The 22226-nt window shown below is 31.4% G+C and overlaps 1 protein-coding gene across 4 annotated transcripts in view; it reads right to left on the bottom strand.

Moving 5' to 3' along the window:
- Positions 1–21956, bottom strand: part of LOC132716108 (interferon-induced protein 44-like) — a 63028-nt gene extending 41072 nt beyond the window's left edge. For all 4 annotated transcript variants that reach the window (XM_060699285.1, XM_060699284.1, XM_060699287.1 and 1 more), the window contains exon 1: positions 21770–21956. The gene's annotated coding sequence lies outside the window, so the exon portion shown is untranslated. The remainder of the gene's footprint in view (positions 1–21769) is intronic.
- Positions 21957–22226: the final 270 nt, after the last annotated feature.

Here is a 22226-nt window from a genome sequence, read left to right on the forward strand (position 1 = left end):
TAACTCAAAAAGCCTTTAAAATATCAACATGAAACTGAATGGATAGATCTTACTCAAGAGTTGTGCAGTGCATAGGAATGATAACTCTTCCTTTCATAATTTTGAGTGTTTGCCTTTTGTTATTTTTCATACTTTATTTTTTCCTGAGTGGAGCATTTATAATTTTTGCCCTTTTATTTTCATACATTTTGTCTGCAGCTTATCTCGAAAAGTATTACAGGTATCAACTTCATAGATAGATATATTTCATTGAGTTATTCCAGTCATTGCCCTTTGTTATTTTGCATGCTTGTTTTTTGTCCAGACAGTAACTATTAAGTATAAGGTTATCAGTATTCACATAAGTTTCAAATCTGTAATCACTTCAGTCAACAGTTTTCATTTCCAAAGACCTCTTAAAATTAAATTATGCGTTTCTACTACAAATTCTTATTTTAATGAGCAAACACATTCAGAGGGGGTGGTCATCTTAAGATTGTTTAGAGAACAGAGAATTCAGGTTTTGCTACACCTAATTTAAAGTCCTGACCTCTACCAGTGTATAAATAGCGTACCCAAAGAACACTTGTTTTCGGAATGGATTTTGAAGCTGGAAAGGTGTGAAGAAGTCCATAGTTAATTTTTGAAGAACTCTTATTGGCGTCCGCGCCGAAGCGCAACGCCCTTAATTGAATGAAATCAGAATTGTGAATGGGCAATTGCAACTTCTCGGGCCTAATCGTCTGTCATAATAGCCGATCATTCCAATTGGTATAAGGGTGTTTGATTATCAAAAATGAAATGTCGCAATATGTACAATGAATAGCGAACTGCAGAATTTCGCAATGCAAACATATCTTATTTTGTTTATGTAACGCTTATCAAACGAAGTACTCGACATCAGGCGAATACATCAAATGATATAAATAAACTTAAATGATCTTTGCTCAAAACATCATGCCGTATGCTGTTGCAATAGCCGTCAGTACTAGCATTTTAAAAGAACTATATCATTGGGGTAACAAATACATTTTAACAATGCCTAGTTAAAAAGAATAAACCATAAAATGTGTTATTTTTAATGTTTTTTATATGTAATTCGGAATCTGCTAATGGCATACCATGTAATGTATCGTCAATAGATAATATCCATCAGTTTCTTTTATTTTGACTTTGTTGCTTCAATAACATTTTGTATTCAATAAGTTGCTTCAATAAATTCTTCTTGAATATGTTGCATGCTTAGAAAAGTTCCTCTTATTCTCAAAATAAGTTCTTCTTATTATCATGCGTTGATTAAATAAGCAATCGTATTCTCAAAGCGTTTCGTTGCTTTCAATGCATTCTTGAAGTAAGACAAAGTTGTTTTAATAAGCTCCTCTTTTTTATCCAGATCAAGTGAAACCGTATTGAACTGAACCACTTTTCTTGTTGATTATTTGTCACAAGCATTAAAATCTTTAAGAACGTGCTGCCATTGCCACTTATTAAAATATTCCCCTCGCATTTTCGATGTTTTAGTTGCTAATAAAGGTAAGGCAGATTGACATTGCCAATAGGCTTTATAAATGTGCCAATACAAAAATAATAAACTTGTTCGTACCAAGGAATAAAACCCATGTTTGCGGATCTTCAAAAACAGTTTTTACAAGACTCTCCGAATCAATCACCTTGTATTGCACAGAAATAGAGAAATACGGAATTCCTTCAGAACTTTCAAACGACAAAATTGAAAATATCACAGGCTCAGTTGGATTGAGCCTGTTCATGGACGGAACTGAAAGTGCAAGTGACCGTCCAGCACGGTCTCAAGCAGAATTCAATATTTACACATATAATATCGTGCAATTTAGAATTTAGAAACGTCCGCAGATGTGTTCATAAGGCAATTATCACGGAACCTTCAATAAAACACAATCGTGCCATTCCACGAAAAGCGGCGGTTTGTCCCTGAGTAAAATAATGCGTGTGCCCTAAACGAGAAAAAAATGGGCGAAACTAAACAAAATGGAATTCAAAGGAGATCAGAGGTTATGAAGACTGCTTTTCACAGATTAGACGTCAAAAGACAAATTTAAAAAGCAGGAACTATATGTTTTGGATGATTCAACATTATACAGTTATGAATATAAGAACCACCAACATAGAAAAACATCTAATGAAAGGAACTAAATACACCATAAACACGCAATCACACAACAATTATGTCGTGCATAACAATCTTCCATGTAACACAGAACCTGTCTCTCATTTTTATTATAATCCAGTCCGCATATAGAAAGTTCAATATAGTACATCTTTTTGCAAATTGCGCATTTTGATAAATAGATTAAATGCATAGTAGAACGAAGTATAATTAAAAGCAATAACATTTAAACAAACCATAGAATATAGAAAAAAATACACCTAGAAAACAAGTTACAAAAAGACAATAACAACATTAAAACAACAACAAAAATGCATATCAGATCAAATTTGCATCTAGATAATACATGAAGCTACTAGCTTTGGGCGGCGGGTAGGAAGAAACAAAACCCAATCTTTCGTCAGCAACTATTTTACTACACTTTGAAGAAACGAACCTATGTATTAATTTTTAAAACCATCTTCTGAAACTCACACGTTTGAAACATTTTATATGGAGTAACAAACAATTCAATAAACGCTTTTTTGGATTGTTATTCCAATCAATTATATTTTTTAGAATAAAAGATATATTATTTTCGTGCACAGCTTCGATTTACAGAGGGTCGAACGTATGGCGGTGCGATACTTTTTTAAGCGAGGTAAAATAGTGCACATATTTTAGACTTATAAAAATGTAAATGTCGTTATTAAAATAGCAAATTTTGTGTGGCAGATTTAGGGCTCTGACCTACATGCATTTCCTCGAAGTTTAGGTACAAATTAACAATGGTTAAAAAGTTATTGAAGGAAAATTGACGGTAACTGATTTGTTTCCGTAACATTATTTGTCTCTTCCTCCAACATTATTCCGTATCGCACCATTTGACTTCGCTTAAAAAGTATCGCACCGCTTACGTTCGTTCCACTGATTAAAAGAAAACACAAAACATTAAATCATATAAAAATTATTGAAACGGGAAAAGTTGAACAAAAGTGTCTTTCTATTTGTTGCATTTCGTCACATGTGTAAACGTTATGACTGCATTGATAACTAATACAATGTATATCAAATGTATTTATTGTCAAACTTTGATTAACAAATGTTTTATGACTGCTATATCCCACAATTGAAACATGTTACATAGCACATAGAATTTATTTAATATACTTTCAAGTTGAATTACGTATTGTAAAATTTTTCGATAAAATTGCGTAGCTTGATTCTTGCATCTTCATTCATCTGGCATTGGTATAGTTTTGCGTTTATGTCGATAGCGATATCAATGAACTCAACGCTCTGATACTTGTGCTTTTTAGGTAGTTTTCGACCTGTTGGAATTTTAGGTAAAAATCGTTCCAAACAGGAATGAACAAGAACAACAACAAACTGGTTCTTCCCTGAAATCAAAGTTAATGTTTGGATAAGGAAATACATCGTTGCAGGCATTTTGGCTGATAGTGTTAAATGTTATTCATTTATAAAGAAAACAGTGAAGGATGGATGCAAATATATTCTACGACACAACAAAAAAGGAAACACCCTAGTAGAAAAATATTACATAAATAGCCTCATCATCTATGCGAAATTTATTTAATCAAAATAAAGTAAATTTCTTTCTCTACATTTTGCACTAGACCGAATAATTAGAATATGATTTTTACAATTTCATTTGATTCTTACTAGTAAGTATGGCAGCTTGTTAAACATGATAACATATCCCATAAAGAACTCCAAAAATAGACTGGAATCCTTATACAATATTCAACATTTTAGCAAATATATGGTTGCATGTACCAACCATGCTTTAAACAATACTTTTGATACCTAAGCAAGATAAATTAACTCTAACACTTGATAGCGGTGAATAAAAAATAAAAAATATATGACATAGCTTACAATAAAAGTTACGAATCGCAGTGTCAATGTCCTCCTCGAGTCTGGAACATACCGGGCACACAACAATTAGAGGGAGCCTCTCCAGAAGACTCCCACCTTCACCGCATAGCACATATTTATACAATGTATTCTTGCCAAAAAGTCTTTGCAATAGGGGTTCCCACGAGACTAAAGTTGAAATTGCCGAACAAAATTTTTCAGACTTTTCTGTCCGTACAGGTATTAAGATTTCATAAGTCTTTGTTTTTCTTGTTTTTCGAATGTACCATCTCCAGAAAACTTGAAATATAGCAGAAAAAGCAAAGGATATAGGTATAAAAGACTTATAAAAGTGTTCCCAAAATGTAACAAGAAAGTCACGAAGAACCTAGTTTGCTCACCTGATGAAAAAAATCGTCAAAGAATAAAATAATCTGTTACTAGGTTACAACTTTGATCCTAAAACTGATGTTCCGTTATAGCAAAATATTTAATTTACGATTTTTTTCAAAAGTCAGAGCAAGGAATAATAATAAAAAAAAACAACCCCCCACCCCACCGGAAAAAACAACAAATAACAAAAACGAACATGTCATAGATATTTTAGCCTTTCATTATATACAACATCTTACGTAAAAATAGAAACAATTGTTCAATGTAAAGAACCACTGGCTAATAATCTATACTATTTATCATCTAAGCTTTTCGCCGCTTACCCAATTTTCGAACCTTTAACATTACCATAATGTTAAAATAATAATACTGGCCTGAAATAAATGCAAATCATTTCATCTTTTTTTTTTTGTTTGTTTTTTTCAAGCGAAAATATCGAAATGTACCGACTTGAGCGTACTTGATTCTCAACACTTAATAGTGCTGACATCAATGATCCCGAAGGACCAGAAAAATATAACAACACTGAAGAGAAGTATGGGACAACTTTTAACAGCTGCCATACGGCATTGACACCTGCTGTTGTGCAGTATATAAAACTGGAAACAAAGTGCTCCCTCCAAAGCATTAATTACAACAAAATTACATGAAAATTGCAGAGTCGGTTTGAAAAGTCGGTTGGTAGGTTTTAATGAAACTTTTCAGCAGTTATTATTAGAAAATATAGAAAGGCAGAATCCCTAAAGAAAGCCAAACACGGCAAATAGAAATTGTTGCAGGCTCGGTTTAATTGACCCTGTTCATGGACGGTACTGTAAAGTGCAAATAACCGTCAACGCCCCCTAGAACCGGCTAAAGCAGATATTAACATTTAAACATGAAACTGGTGAAGTTTTGAATCATGAAAAGCAGATGTTTTCATATATGGAAAAATGTCCTGGTTTTTTAAAAATGATTTTGGTCTGTTAAAGAATATGACAGATTAATCTTAAAATAAACATAAATTTTAAAAGACATAACTTTTTCAATCATTTTGTCAATGGTGTTGATATTTTAGACGAATGACCCTTTTATGTTCGTTTACATAATTGTTCAGATTTTTCAAGTCGTCTGAACAAGAGCTTTAAAAATGTAAACGACATCCATTCAGCAATCGGTAGGTTTTGATTAAAATGAACAGCAATCATCATCAGGTGGTTTTACACTGCGCCAAACTCATCACAGTGAATTCAATTGATACTATAAAATTATGACCTTCACCAACTTCACGTGACGGAGGGTAGTAACACTAATAAAATGCATTTTCTTTTTGTGACAAAACAACCGTTTGCATGCTTTAATGGAAACAATGAAACCAAGATAATGCACAAACTGAATATACCTTTAGCTAACATTTTGAACATATTTATAGAAATATTTGACAAAAATGTTTGACGCTATTTTTTAAGGACGCCCACAGCATGGACGCAAGACGGACAAAATGTCCATAAGATTGTTCCTGTCAGGTGCAAGAGCTAACAATAGAATAAAGACTCAAGATGGTATTTTCCATTCAGTTGTTTAGCCAACAGTGATATTTTTAGCCAACTAGTGGTTTGTAATTTTTTTCTTTTTATCAAATATTTCTTAAAATTGGTCCGCTTTGGTAAAATACACCATCGCTGGTGCTAGAAACAGACAACAGTGCTTCCACTGATATGTCCTCCTGAGTAGTGTAATATATTTTAATGATAATGCAAAGAATGCAAAGAATGCAAATGAAAGGAATTATCCATAAGTGGAGCGTGGAATGTGGCTATCAGCGTTTAAGATAGAAATGACATCTTCTTGTCAATATCATTGCAGAATTTAGTGCAAATGAAACAGAATGCTCGTAGGGCTGTCTTTAACACAAGTGCTCAAATGGTAGCGGGCTGTTGAATAATCGCGGCGTTAGATTTTGATAAAACAGAAATGTTCCTTTTCTATAACTGATCAATATTGCTTCAAAATGGTGATTAAAACTTTAAAACAAATACAAAATTTAAGCGATTTTTTCAACAATCGCTTGATAAATTTTGATGAAACTATACAGACATTATGATAGCGTAGTCCGTTACAAATGCTCAAATGTTTCAGTAATGTGCCTAAAGAATATTTGATAATTAAATCATGTCCATATAGACCACTTCATCGAGTGAGCGAGTAAGGTTCATCATGCCCTCTTCTTTAGTAAAATAATGTTAATGCTTTTAACGTCTTCATTTTAAAATATGTCGATGAACTGCTAACCATGCTTTAGCATTCTCTTTTAAGACTATGATATTAAATTACAAGTTGATGAGATGATTCAATAAGTGAAATAAGTATAAAAAAAATAAATTAAATAACGATTTTAAGTCTTCAAAAATGTTTCCAGTCGATGAGTCTTTATCATTGTCACGCTTTCAACAATTTGCTACGATTAAATAATAGAAAGAGCATCGAAACACAAGGATATTTATTTGTTCAAGGGAGCGTGTTATAGACAAATATAGAAACACATTCTCTGTCGTCATAATATTTCTCCCCAGAAAAGACACCAATGTACGATAATCTGTTTCAGACTGTTTGTATTATATTTTCTTTCCATCGATAAAATGAGCCATTCAATGAGCATGCTCTAGACAGACAGTAAGTACGGGTAACTAATACATGTACTCCAGTTAACGCACTGTACATGTATTGATATACAATTTAACTTTGACACGTTTTCATTTGTAAAGTATCCAAACTATGATACAGTGAAATGAAAAACAACAGAAAGGGAGCAAGTAAGCATCTCGCTATTAACTGTACAACTCGCAATATACAGTATATTTGTTCTTTCCTGAACAACGAGCGTTTAAATTATTTCATTCGTTGTTATTAATAAAATAGTTTATTGAGATTATTGCTTTATTGTTTAATATAACAACATTTTCTTTCAATCGAAGAGGGCTTGTTCCTAATAAATAAATAACTATATAACAAAAGCTGCCGCGCTGAATATCCTTGTGACAGACAAAAATGCAATGCCACATAACAAATGTCTAACATTTGCGTATTGTATTTATCACGGAGTGTAATTATTCTTAAAACATTTTTTGGAAAGGGGCTTAAAGAATACTAACAGATATCTTTTTTTTAAATCGGATTCCAAAAATTTTGATATCAAGTACTTTAATACTCACAATACACACCGATTACCAACACTATTAAAATCCAAATCCACTTCCAAAAATCGTTCGATAATGAGCGTTCTTGCTTTTCGTCCAGTAGTGAATTTTCACCCATACTTCTATTTTCCATTTTCGTGTCCTTTCAACTGAAATCGATGCGCAATTTTAAACATTTGAACTTTTTGCTTCTAACAGCATTCTCATATTGCAGGAAATCATACAGGACTAGATAATTTTATCAGCATTAATTAATAATGGAAAGTGTATTTCGTAATACAGTATATCATATCACACAACATTAACATACACGAAAAAAGAAATACTGTATTTTACAGGAACAAGAGTTTTATAGCATTTACAAACTTTTTGTGATCTTTTATGCGCTTTCAATAGAGTCATTTATAAAATTTATGTTTACTTTGGCATTGTATTGTCTTGGTTTCGCTTTAGCTTTCAATTAATTAATTATAATTATTGTATTGAAAGTGTCTTAAGATATTTCTTCACTAAGAAGTGAGACTTTCAGAATGTTACAAAAGCTTTAAAGGGGAAATATTTGTAAAAAAAATCATCACAATATCGATGAATGCTTTAATGCAACCTCGAGGTCTCACTTTGGTTTTCGAAAAGCGAAATGAACCTAATTTCTGAGTATACTTTAAGTAAAATTTGCGTGCCATATCTCATGTCTTGTTCTTGTCAAATTTTAATATATCTTCAGCTCGAATGCGAAACAAATCGGTGCAACGTTAATTATTGCTTTCAACTTGCCGCTGCCTTGGACAAAAAGTGTCGTACAATGAATTGGTCTTTAACCGTGTGTCGGGGGAATCAATTAATCACATGGTTGAGGGTGCGAGATAAATATGATTGTGTCAATCTGCAGAACGATAGTGTTATTATATAAAGTATTAATGGAACGCTAACTTAAGTTAAAAATGTAACGGTTATAATGTGTCAAATGGGTCTAGTGTTTTCTTTCATTGTTTAAAATACTTGTCCTAAAACAAAACGACACGTAATATAATAAACAAAAGAAGAAAGAAGGAATGTTATATTTAATCATCATAGATATAGATAATGGAAAAAATTATTATTATCTGGGTCACTATGTAATCAACACGGTAAGAAAAAAACGAAGCATGTACCAAACCCTGTCCCAGGGGAAGCGGTGAAAAAAACTTAACAAAACATACCAAAAAAAAACAACAACAAATAAAAAACACGTTGATTAATTCTGATTATTTTGTCTACATTTTTGTCCATATTTTTCTATAATTATGACCTTTACACACTCTAGTTCTCTAGGTATAATGGGTGATCCCTCGGAAGCACTAATCACAAAAATCATATTAAAGACTGTATTTGGTTGTACATAAGGGATTATGAACAAGAAATGTGTCGAAATGACACAGGTGCCCCTACCAGCAGGACAGTATGACAGGGGGACAGACAAATAAAATTCTGCATGACTCTCCAAACACCTAAATGGTTTTGGGTATAAAACTGACACGTTATTTTTCCAATGTTGACATCTTGATTTTCCTGACTGCAAGTGCATAACTTCACAGTAAAACATACCAACAATCCTGTGAACATTATTGTCTCCGGGTCAAAAAGGCTGGAAAAAAATGAATCCGCACGCAAAACCCAATGTGCACAACTTAACATTATTAATTATTTTGCAAAGTGTGTTGATTTTAGCACAAGCACTTTTAGAGATACACATTACTCAATACTTTTGAACATTTTTCACTACGTCAAGGGCACTTACATGTACTCTACTAATTCTGATCAAATTAGCAAGTAAATTCCCAGTTGCACAATTTCATATGCTGATCGACATTTCTGTAAAGTTTCCTGACTCGAGGTAAAATACATTTTTGGCCATGGGCTGACAATTCTTTTTTTATATTTTAACTGAGTCAAGAGCAATAAGTCTACTAATACTGAATAAATGCACAACTAAGCGCCAAAATGCACATTTTCACGTGCTAATTAACATGTATGTGGAGTTAAATATTCAAGGTCAGATAGTTATTTGGCTACATACGACACAAGTTGAAATTACAAATTTGAAATAAATCAATGGCAATAACTATTCTAGTAATAAATAAATCCAAACATGCTAATGAACGTTTCTTTTAAGTTGCATCACTCATCAGTCAAATACGTGCAAGTTTTAACAAAGTCAAAACAATTACTATAAAAATACTTAATAAATTCGCACTCATGACCATGGTTCACAAATTTAAATAATGATTATCAATTCACCAGCTCTTTTTTGGTGTATGAACCTCGGTCAAATGCTTTTTGGAAACGCACGACATTAATTGAACAAATGCAGGTTTAAACTACGTTGTGGGTATTACTGGTCAATTAGACAATTCAACAAGGTGCACAACTACACATGCTGGCGTAACTTTCTAAAAAAAGTTTCACGCCTCTCCAATGCTTTTAGGGCTACACATGACACAAATTGCAAACCGCAAACGTTTGCCTCATCTATTCAAGTCAAGGGAAATAACTCTGACAAAACTAAAAAATTCACCAGCGAGACCCCGGTGCACATCTTCACATGCTGATCAAAATTGTTGTAATATTTGTTGACTCCAACTCAAGCACTTTTACAGGTTCATGCGACACAACATGAAAACGGATGAACTCTAGGAAGATCAAGGGCAAATCTTTATCCCCCTAATAGGCGCAAAAAAGCAACATTCCGAACCCCTCTTACACCGACTTGAGTACGTAGTACTCGATTTTGAACACGTGAGAGTGCTGGAATAAAAAAGAAGGACCAGAAACATATAACAACAAGGAAATGAAGTAAGCGGCAATACTTGTACAGCTTACACACGTCACTTGAATCATGTTGTTGTGAAATATATAATATGGAATAGGGTGATCCCTCGGAAGCACTTACCACAACAACATAACATGAAAATTACACACTCGGATCGATTGAGTCTTAAACCTGTTTTAATTTCTCACTGAAGTAGAGGGGGCAAACCATTCGACAGGTTGCTATTCATTTTAGTGTGTATGTTTCTACCAAAAAGCCACAGGTTTGTCGTCTTTGAGAAACTGAAAGGCTTGGCTTGACACCCTATAGTCTTTAACTGAACATCTTTTGAACGACCTGGGCAGAAGATAATTGAAGTAAAGTAAAATGTCCGATATGCGGAGGTATATGCATGAAGACCTTTTTGAATCTAATTAACACAAGAAAGCAAATGTCAACAGGACCGATTTTAAAAATGACAGACGTTTATATATATATAGAATAATGATTGCGTAGAGGATGACTGTTTGCTCTCGTATATTAAAAAACAGGCCTCATTTTGGCTAAGCAACTGGTGAGAATATTGTTTCAAGCTCACTCGATGAAATAAAATTATAACCTTCACATCAACAATTATAATTTTTACTTTCACTGTATGCTGAAATAAAAGTAAAAGAAATTTCCTTATATTTGATTGAATATCAAAACTTGTTTTCGCCACTGACAGCCTAAATATCAGACGAATTTCAATATATCAACGTGAAATGGTAATATTTATAAAAAAAAAAAAAAAAAAAAAAAAAAAAAAAAAAAAACGTGAATAATTGGTTGCTTTAAAAGAAGAAAATATTAAATTGAATGGATCGACGTAAGTGTTATCTTTTTATTACGTATGAAATTTATGGTTTTTGTTATCAATTTAAGCTTTAGCTTTATGTCAATATCGCAGTAGAAAAAGATTAAATAAATTAATATAGAATAAAATCGAGGTACCACATGGGGAAATCTTTAAAACATAGTCTCTGCATAGAAAAGTGTGAACTTATATTTCGTTCTTTTTTTGTTTTGTGAAATTTTCAAATATAAATTATGGGTAAATAAGTAATCTATTAAAGACGTGTGTTCGTTATCAAAATAATTTCTAAATTTTTGAAATTTGGTCTTAAGACTTAGTAATTTTGCAAAACTTTATGCTTACACAATATAACACATATATTTAATTATTAATTGTGTACGCTAACAAAACATAAACAACTAGATGCTACATCCTGAAGGCGAAAACTAAACTTTGAATGACGTACATTACTTTAATAAAAATAAAATGATGTCGTTGGTAAAAAAAATAATTTAAAAAAACGAACATTTTATATTTTATAATAATTTATTCTAAAAATAGAATTTGAACTACTTGTCATCGAAGATATAATCTATTATTCAACAAATTTACCTATTCACTTAACTCAACATAATGTTATATAATAAAGCGTTGTAATCTATTCTAAAATATTATATTTTTCTAAATATTGACCTTAGATAAATCGATGGCTGAACGCAACACTGGTCTAACTTGATTTTTACAAAATTTCAAGGAGGCTATAAAAACTTAATTAATTCTATAAATTGGAAATTTTTGTTATTATTTTTTGATTTTTATATCCATAGAAGTTAGAATTTTAGTTAAAAGGAGTTTCATAAATTAATATTGTTAAATAAAAAAGATATTTGAAAAGATATGAGTTAGATCAGTTTTCCATTTATAAATCACCAAATTTCAATGATAAATTTTCAGCAAAACTGGTCTAACTTGACTTAGCCCTATGTTGCATTTACAAAATGAGTTCAATAAGGCCATAAGAATAATAAATAAGTGCTATGTTTGAAAAAATAGGATGATATAATATAAAAAAGCTGTAACTATAGTATAACCATATTTTAGTATTATTTTAAAAGAAAACAACTTTCTATGAAAACCGACATGTTAATTTATACAAAATTGACATCTTTTGCAAAACATACTAGAAATCAGACAATCTTAAAAGTCAGTTGTTTTATCACATAAAAATATTTTAGAAAAAAATTCTAATTATAGTTTCAGTTCGGAATGAATGTTTTGTAGACAAGATAAGATTTTTTACATAAAGCATTATTCAATGTAACATTAAAATTGAAGCACATACTCATAACTGAAAAATAGAAGCATGTATATAAAACTTGTAATTCTAAAAACACAGGCAATATTATTCAAAATGAAACTAATTTTTGCCTATTGGATCTTCATTTATATTTTCAAGTTTATTTATGTCGTCAGAATTTCAAGAAAAATGTTAATCTTAGGAACATTTTGCATAAACTAAAGTTATCTCTCCAAGTTGCCAACGAAAAAACTTTTGCCTCTCTTTGTAATTAAACTTGGCATGGCACTTGTATCTATAGTTTTGTCCACCTTCCTTTCTCATTATCTGTTATATTCAATTTTTTTGTCAGATTTTTAAACATAAATTTTTCCCATATTCCTATTACAGTAATTCATTACATTTCTCTTTTATCCATCATCATTCTTACTTTTTTATCTAATATTTTCCCCATTTAATAACTATTTTCTATATTACATAAACATATTTTCCCCGTTTAATAACTATTTTCTATATTACATAAACTATCATTTTAACCATTCTCCACTTGCCAGCACTGACATCACCAGCATAATGATATCAAAAACCCCAATTTCACCTTCAAAATGATTAACAGCATTTTTATTACCATCACCATCCTCGGCTCTTATATAAACAGCATTGTCTCCACTAGCCCTTATTAACCAACATTACTATTCTGAATACTCATCTCACCCCCACTATCTTCCTCACCATCATATAAGCAGCATTGCCACCAAATTAGACCTCATTACATCAGTATTGTCATCAATCACACTTTTATCATCAGCATTGTCATCCTCAGCATATTCCCCTCTAACTATAATTATATCACCAATATTGTCCCCACTACCCTTATAATACCAACATTGCCCTCACTATTAACTATAATATCACCAGTAATGTCCCCACTAACCCTTATAATACCAGCATTGCCCCAACTAACTATAATAATCACAGTATTGTCCCCTCTAATCTTTATAATACCAGCATTGTCCCAACTAACTATAATATCACCAGCATTGTCCCCACTAGTTATAATATTACTAGAATTGTCCCCACTAACTATATTATCATCAGTATTGTCCCACCATCAGTATTATCCCAACTAACCCTCATATCACCATCATTATCCCCATTTACTATGATATCACCAGCATAGTCCCCATTTTAACTATGATATCACCAGCATTGTCCCAACTAGCCCACATATCATCAGCATTATCTCCATTTACTATGATATCACCAGCATTGTCCCCATTTTAACTATGATATCACCAGCATTGTCCCAACTAACCCTCATATCATCAGCATTGTCCCCATTTACTATGATATCATCAGCATTGTCCCCATTAACTATGATATTACCAGCATTGTCCCAACTAACCCTCATATCATCAGCATTGTCCCCATTTACTATGATATCATCAGCATTGTCCCCATTAACTATGATATCACCAGCATTGTCCCAACTAACCCTCATATCACCAGCATTGTCCGCATTTACTATGATGTCATCAGCATTGTCCCAACTAACCCTCATATCATCAGCATTGTCCCCATTTACTATGATATCATCAGCATTGTCCCAACTAACCCTCATATCATCAGCATTGTCCCCATTTACTATGATATCACCAGCATTGTCCCAACTAACCCTCATATCACCAGCATTGTCCCCATTTACTATCATATCACCAGCATTATCCCTTTATCAGCATTGGCCCCACTAAATATAATATATCATCAGCATTATCCTCACTTTTTTCTTAAACATTTCTTTTCTTTTCTTGTTGGGTTTTATGTTGCACTTACACAGTAGAGGTCATATGGCAATACTCCAGCTTTCCCAGTGGAGGACGACCTCAAGTACTCAAGTTCTGCTGCTTCATGTTTGTAACATCCGAGGTTGGCCTATAAGGAATTTACACCTGCTGCCGGTACAGACTGGAATATCTAACTTGAGGGTAATTTTTATGGCGGTAAAGAGACTGCAGAGTTTCCGCTACACAGTTACCCAAGAGCTAGATATTCCTGTCTGTGACAACAGCTTGTGTTTGATTTTTTTTCTCGCATATTACATATTAGTGATATTTCGTAAAGAAATGATGATTACTAATACTTTCATTTAGCACTTTTCCCTTATAGTAGCATATGACTTATGATGTCATCTTTAGAAAGCAATTCATTCATAAAAGGCGCTTGGGAATGACTTCATTAATAAGCATTGACTTGTTTTACATGGGGGATGTAAGACAGGTTTTTCTAGCACCAGTGTTAACAGATTAGATAATCCTATCTGATATGCAAGAAAAAATCTTTCCTGTTTCAGCGACATAGGACCTCAATTGTGTTGGTGCTGTAAAACCAACCAAACCAAAAGTTTTATTTAAATGATTACAAGCCTTGTACATACAGATACTTAAAGAAACTTCACTGAGGTCCAAAAGCGTAAAAACTTAAGATTTGAATTTCTGAAATGAATCAACTCGGGCCACATAAACAAAAAGATACACAAGAGATATAAAGAAATTATTCTTAACATGAAATTGAAAATTTTATCATGGTTCTATTAGTATCTAATTTGAGTTTAAAGCTGTACTCATATGCTTTTCAATATTCGGTCATTTTTATAGTTCACATAACTGCTCTGGAAAAAACTTAATAAATAATAATCTGAAAGTTTTAACACCACAAGTTATTTGTCCAGACCGTCATCAAATTGTACATAAATCTCGAAAATATATTTCAAGTCCCATGATGCCAAAATTGGAGTCCCTTTAAGAATTAGGAGTAAATTGTATTAAATAATAATAAAATCTTAAAAAAAATTAATAGATCACTATGATTAAAAACAACAACAAAAAACAACACAAATTGTCTTGTAAATAATTTTCATCAACAGTGAATTATATGATTTGAATATTATAATGAATCTTTTTGAAAGGTTAATTTACTATTATTTTTTATTTCAATCTTATAATTATGACTATGTAGAGATAATATAGCAATTTTAAACTTATTAAACACAAAATAGAATTAATTAAGAGCCATGGATTTACAATTCTGCAATTTTGGCAACAAAAATGGGTAAAATGTAGAAATAAGTATTTATGAATATGCCAGACCTAACTTAATATCTGCAAATATAACAATACTGATTTTTATTGTATTGAAATTAAACAGCAACACTCTGCTAACTAGAGTTAGTACAGTGTTATCATCCAATAAGTAAATTTTGATTAATGCAACACAGTTCTAACTTGAGTTAGCTCTCTGTTGCATTTAAGTTATAATCACATTTGAGATAGAGCAAAATGCCAAGTGGTAAATAAAACCCATAAAATTTCACAAATATCTTTAATATTTTATTTACTGATGTATTTCATGCAATTAGACTAAAAAATGCAAAAAAGTCATTTTTGAAAAAAAATCAAGTTAGACCAGTGTTGCGTTCAGCCATCGAAATATATATTCGATGCCATTTGTCGGCAATTATCTTTTCCGAAGTAGATCGTTTTGATCATAAGCTCAAAGCGTTTTATGTAAAATTTATATTTTTATAAAATCCGTGTGCCTTACTAAACAAATGAGAGTTCGTTCGTTTTGATACACGAACCTAAAATATTTAAACTTGAAAAGGGTTACATTTAGAAATCCGTACATGATTTGTTCAATATCTTACAATCGCTCCTAAACCAATAACTTAACATTTTAAATGCATTGTTTTGTCTTTTTAAAACGTGATATTGACTGTATTAGTTTATTACAGTATCTTAACGAAATCTCTATTTCGGAGCGGTATTTTATCTTAATGCCTTCATATAAATGGGTCATGAAAAAAGTTGTAATTTAAAGCTTTTGTATAATTATACGTTAAGATTGACAATGATTAGAAGATGATTGTTTTGTCTATAGTGGAGTTATAAACCGTGGGAATACAACGTTTTCAAAATTATATATTCTAAAGCGTTTAAATATATTGTAAAATGAAATAAATTTGCCCGTAATTTTCATTAATTTGTTCTCAAAATATTTGTATTGAACTCCAGGCCGCTTGTATTTGACACTTTACATAATACATAAATGTATAATAATAAATAGTTAACAGAAAAAAGAAAAAAAAATACATTTACATTATTACTTTCCTCAATTAATGACTCCGAAAAGTATTATAACGGTTGTTTTAGATTCGAAAGAAAAGTCCATTTCTTTATTTTGACTGTTTTCAATCCCCAACACGTTCATTTAAATTGTATACTGTGCTTCACACTTTTAATTTGCAGTTAGATTTGTTGGTTATTGTTTTGTCTATTGGCTGATGAAAGTAAACATGTTTTATTGAGTAGCATTTAGCTTTTAACATATTTGTCGCGAAAGTTGAGTTTTGAGTGATTATTTTCATTAGGAAATGCTATTTTAGTCGACTTAGCATTGATTGTTTACTTTAGCCATATTTGGTCTATATGGTCATTGAACCGTGTTTATGATGACCTATATATAACAAAAGAATATTGTCACCTGTTTATTTGCAACAAGATTTTCAAGATACTTGTCTATGTTAATGATCGTGTTGGTTACAACATGAATCATCTCGGATGAAAAATTAGGTCACAGGAGCTAAAAATAGAAAATAACCTTGTTAACACTCTAGTGGTCTCATTTTTGCCTCAATTGTCATCAAACTTGGTCAGGATGCTTGTCTAGGTAATAGCTCATATGAGTTTAAACATGGGTCGAATTGATTGAAAAATTAGGTCACAGAAGCTTATAATATAAAATATTGGCTAGTGGCTACTGTTTTGATCCAACTATCCTGGGAATGGGTCTGAAAAGATGTTTCTATGATTTTTAGGTCAAGTTTGAATATGGGTCACCTTGGGTAAAGAAAACTATGTAACACCGCCTAATTATGGACAAAAAATTTTGAACACTCTGGTGGTTAAATTTTGTACTCAATTGTCATCAAACTTGGACAGGATGCTTGTCTAGCATTGCTCGGATTGAACATGGGTCATCTTGGAAAAAAAACTAGGTCACAAGCTCGAATATTGGTCACCTGGGGTCAAAAACTAGGTCACAACGCCCAAATATGGAAAAAATCCTTGTTAACACTCTAGTGGTTACATTGTTTACTCAATTGTCATCAAACTTTGTCAGGACGCTTGTCTAGGTAATTGATCGGATCAGTTCCATGGGTCAGGTGAGCGATCTAGGGCTATATTGGCCTCTTGTTTATATAGCTTGCATCGGTATGAATTAACATTCATGTTGATAGCGATTGCAAAAAACTCAACGTGCTGATACTTGTCTTTAAGGTAATAACAAATATGTTGGATATTCAGGTAAAAGAACCATTCCAAACTGGACAGAAGAAAACAAGGAACTCGATGATCCCTGAAATCAAAGTTAATCTTAGCATAGGGCCTTTATATTAAAACTATTATTACAAATAATTAAAAGTTGAGAGGTTTTAGATTATGTTATATTTTTGAATAGGACAAAATGGAAAGATTGATACAAAACTATTTATGTAAATAGAAAAGGAAAGTACTTTTTATTATACTCGTTTTAATAACCCAATAATAAATTAATCTGTCAATATATATCTTAATTTAATTTTATTTTATTTATTTAAATTTTATTTTAAATTCTATCACTAGTTTGATATCATGTTTGAAACACTTACAACACATGCCTCTGCCAATCATCGACCAAATAAAAATCCATTTCCTGCTCAAAACAATCCAATTGGAAAACAACGTCCGAAATTTACTTTACGTTCTTTCTCATTTTTCCATTCTCAAAAAAGAACAGACACAACAGATGCAATACATACACAACTCTTTATTGTTGTTACATGATTTTGTTGTCCTGTTTGTTTTTCGACTCAAGAATACAAACATTTTTAAATACAATGTTGTTTTTTGCACATTTTCATTTTTGTTTTTACGCATGTAATATTTTTTTTCATATTGTTGCATTGTTGTTTATTTGTGTTTCTATATATTCGTGGAAATGTTTTATTTTTTTTTGCATTTATCATTGATGCTGTGTCCTATCTCCAGGCTATGAATAGACATGTACAGATCTATAACACGTATGCAATACTCAACAGTATATTGAATTATTATTCTCAACGTTAAGCAGTTAATTGAATGCAGATGTGTAACGGTAAATAAACATTGATTTCAATGATAGAAACATGTGTTTTGATATAAGAATATATATATTGATATTTTTGTTAGCTCTCTCCTTCTCTTCTTATGTGCACATGCGCTTGTATAACCAGAATTCGGCTATGTCACAAAGCGAAAAGGCTACATCGCAGGGATACAACAAGCAAAAATGTAACAAAGGAGTGTAGCTATGCAAACAAGTAATACACGATTTAGTCACACTTTGTAGTATTTGCATGTGAAACAGATAAAAAAATGAATGAACCGGACACAAAATAAATACAAGCATATGCTGATGTGTGCTTCTACAACTCCAAGAATTGTTTTCTAAGATGAAAATATGAGAAGGAAGGAAACAAATAATTATAGCGTAAAGTTGAGTCATGTACTGTTGATTCTTAATATATTATAACAAATGATTGCTTTAGTGTAAGGACATTTTTAAATGGTAGTGAAGTCAGTCTCAATCCTGATGGTACAAGGTTGTCTGTACCGCCATTTACTTTTTTTGTAGGTCAGGTACTAGGTTATCTTAAAATTCGGACATTTGCAATCAGATCAAAAGGCAGGATTGTCTATTTGCAGGATGTAAAGATTATTTTTATCAGCAAGCACAGCAAACAATATAAGTACTTGATATTCTTTTCTTCAACAACGGGTCACGTACTTTGTAATACCTAGTTCAATGTTAAAAAACATACAATAAGAACATTTATGTTATTTACAGGAATAAGAAAATTTGCTGTTTGATCAAATTATATGTCCTTAGTTAAGGTCAATTGCAAAACAAGTTGTGCAACTTGAATTACACGATCACTTGGTTAAGACAATGATCTCGTTACCACGAGGCCACTGGCTTTAGCGGTATTCACCGTATTGAAATAAATTATCCCGAAAGACAACAAGCAAAATAATAACACTGATATTAAGTACAAAATATGTGGGTAACATGTAGATCTCTAACACTGAAGTCTAAGTATAAGTTTTAATTGTACAAAATATGGGATGCAATAAATATGATATAAAAAAGGCAATTACATGTTTAAATTTCATTATGATGTCATTTCTCTCGCGTTTGATTATCTACTATGAATCCAAACCATCTTTTTAAAAAACTATCTCATGCCGCACGTGAATTTTTTTTGAAACAAGAATACAATATTGCATTCCTGAATACATATTCATCAACCGACCTAGCGATAATACTCCACGAGATGTTCAGAAGTTATATAATTTAGAATAAACGTGCCGAAAACATTAACGTATACCATGTACATTAAAATAATCATACATAGTATATCAATTCTATTTAGGTCAAAATACACACAAATCAAACATACATGTATCTTGTAAACACAAAGCCGTAAAAACATGATGGAAGGAATGAAATTATAACCAACTTCATTGCATGAAACTACATATAAAAAGCAATGGTAACGTAAATTAAAAACATTAAATTTAGTGTCATATATCTTGGGTGTTATACAAATTAAGAAATGAAATTTAAATGATTTATAACTCCAACAGATACGACCACATAACAAAATTTTCTTTGATTCCCATATATATTTTGTTGACTTTTAAAGAGAGTGCTTGTAAAAAATATGTCACTTTGTATCGATTGAAATTTTGAAATTATATAGCATTACCTATATTTTACACGTCCTATCGTTTCTATGTTAGAAAATACAAATACGAAAGTACTGAAGCATGTATTGTCAGGGATGTTACAAGGAACCGAACTCTTAAACTGTTGCAATCTCAAGTTCAACATTAAAAACGAATATTTGCAAGTCCTTTAATAAACAAATTCACGAAAATATACAAAATATCACACTCTGAAATCTGGGCCTCAAACTTGTAAAGTTTGAAATTGGTAAACAAGTTTAATTTGGTTTAAAATCGTTTGTGTTTGAACGGATTTTAGTCCCCGAAAGCTATTGAAGTATACAATCTTTTTTAAATGATCAATTATACAATGTTTGCTTTAGAATTTCAGCAGACTATGGCCTGTATCTACTTACATTCATCGCAATAGTTAAAAATGGCATTATGCAAATACTAGGCCAAGTTCGTGAGGTTCTAATAGATAGAATGCACATTGGTTTAGTATCCATTTACATTATCAAAGCTAGATTGTGACAACTTGGTCCGCTAAGTATTCAAAGAGAACAAAGAATGCGAAAAAATGAATACCAAAGGTCAAAAAGAAACAACCACGGTATTTGTTGAATGAAAAATACCAAAAAACAAAACAAAACAAACAAACAACAACAACAACAACAACAACAAAAAAAAACACAAAAAAACAACACAATATCAATCAAGATATTTTCTTCGTTTTTCATTAATTACATATAGTTTAACTTAATTAAAATGAAATCTCCGTGTTAATATTTAAAGTTGATACGTTGGAACTATAATGATTAATGTTTGCCCAATTTAGAAAAAAAAAGAAAATATACGCAAAAATATAAAAATAGGCGGGCAATATACTTTTATAAAAGTCTGCTACGAAATGCTATATTGCAATAAAGAGAGTATTATGTTTATGTACAAATAGATAAGATGCATTTTACTATAACTCAATAAAGTTAAACCGTCTGACTTTTGTGAAAATTAATCATGAATTATTTTTAACCAAACGGCAAGACTATCGGACGGACAGACGGAAAACCTTTATGTCCATCAAAACTATCGCTGTACAATTTGTATACACATGTGAAACATATATTCGGCATTATACGAATCGGGTTAGAAAGGACTTATTTTTGATTTTGGGAAACCTTATGTCCTCTTCAATATATAAGTAATTATCACAAACTTTAAGGCAAATACTTCTGTATCTTCATCGGACATTTTCACTTAACAAAATTGCTTAATAAAATATACCACAGTGGGTTTATCAAGAATTTGTTTAATTTATTTTCAACGCTTTCAAACTTTTAAGTGAAAGCGACATTTATGGTTACAAATTACATTTGAGAAAACGATTCCTTTGACAAAAACTTTTATAAACTCTCATACTTATTATAATTATAATACAAATTCAAACAAGTTGTTATTTCTGCTGAAAACAAATAAAGTAATATCGAACTTACCTTAAAAATGAATGAATATTTTTTTACAACACCTATAACTTCTATCTAACTTCTATCTATAACTATAACTGTGCACCTCTCAGATCGCTAATACAATGTATCGTTGCAATGGATCTGAATAATATTGAGACCTTCGTCCTATACAAAATTACAATTTTTGATTGTTTGCTAATATCGACGTGTCAGTCGTTGCATTATTCTTTGTCAAATGAATTGTTTGACTTAAAAATATATTTTTCCAATAAGATTACAGATTAGTAGCTCGTTAAACCTTAACATGAAACATGCTTTAGGGTAAATTGTCATAATTAACTTTATGTTATTGTATCTGAAAAGTCAGTTATAGGTAACAATAAATTGAAACACATTTTTAAGACCTCTAAAATCTGCCATTTTATAAATTGTATCAGCTTTTTATATTGATCAATATGTCTTATTTAACAGCTGATGTTTCCAA

Source organism: Ruditapes philippinarum, unplaced genomic scaffold, assembly GCF_026571515.1.
Source record: "Ruditapes philippinarum isolate M1 unplaced genomic scaffold, ASM2657151v2 ctg4473_1_1_1_1, whole genome shotgun sequence".
Taxonomy (NCBI): domain Eukaryota; kingdom Metazoa; phylum Mollusca; class Bivalvia; order Venerida; family Veneridae; genus Ruditapes; species Ruditapes philippinarum.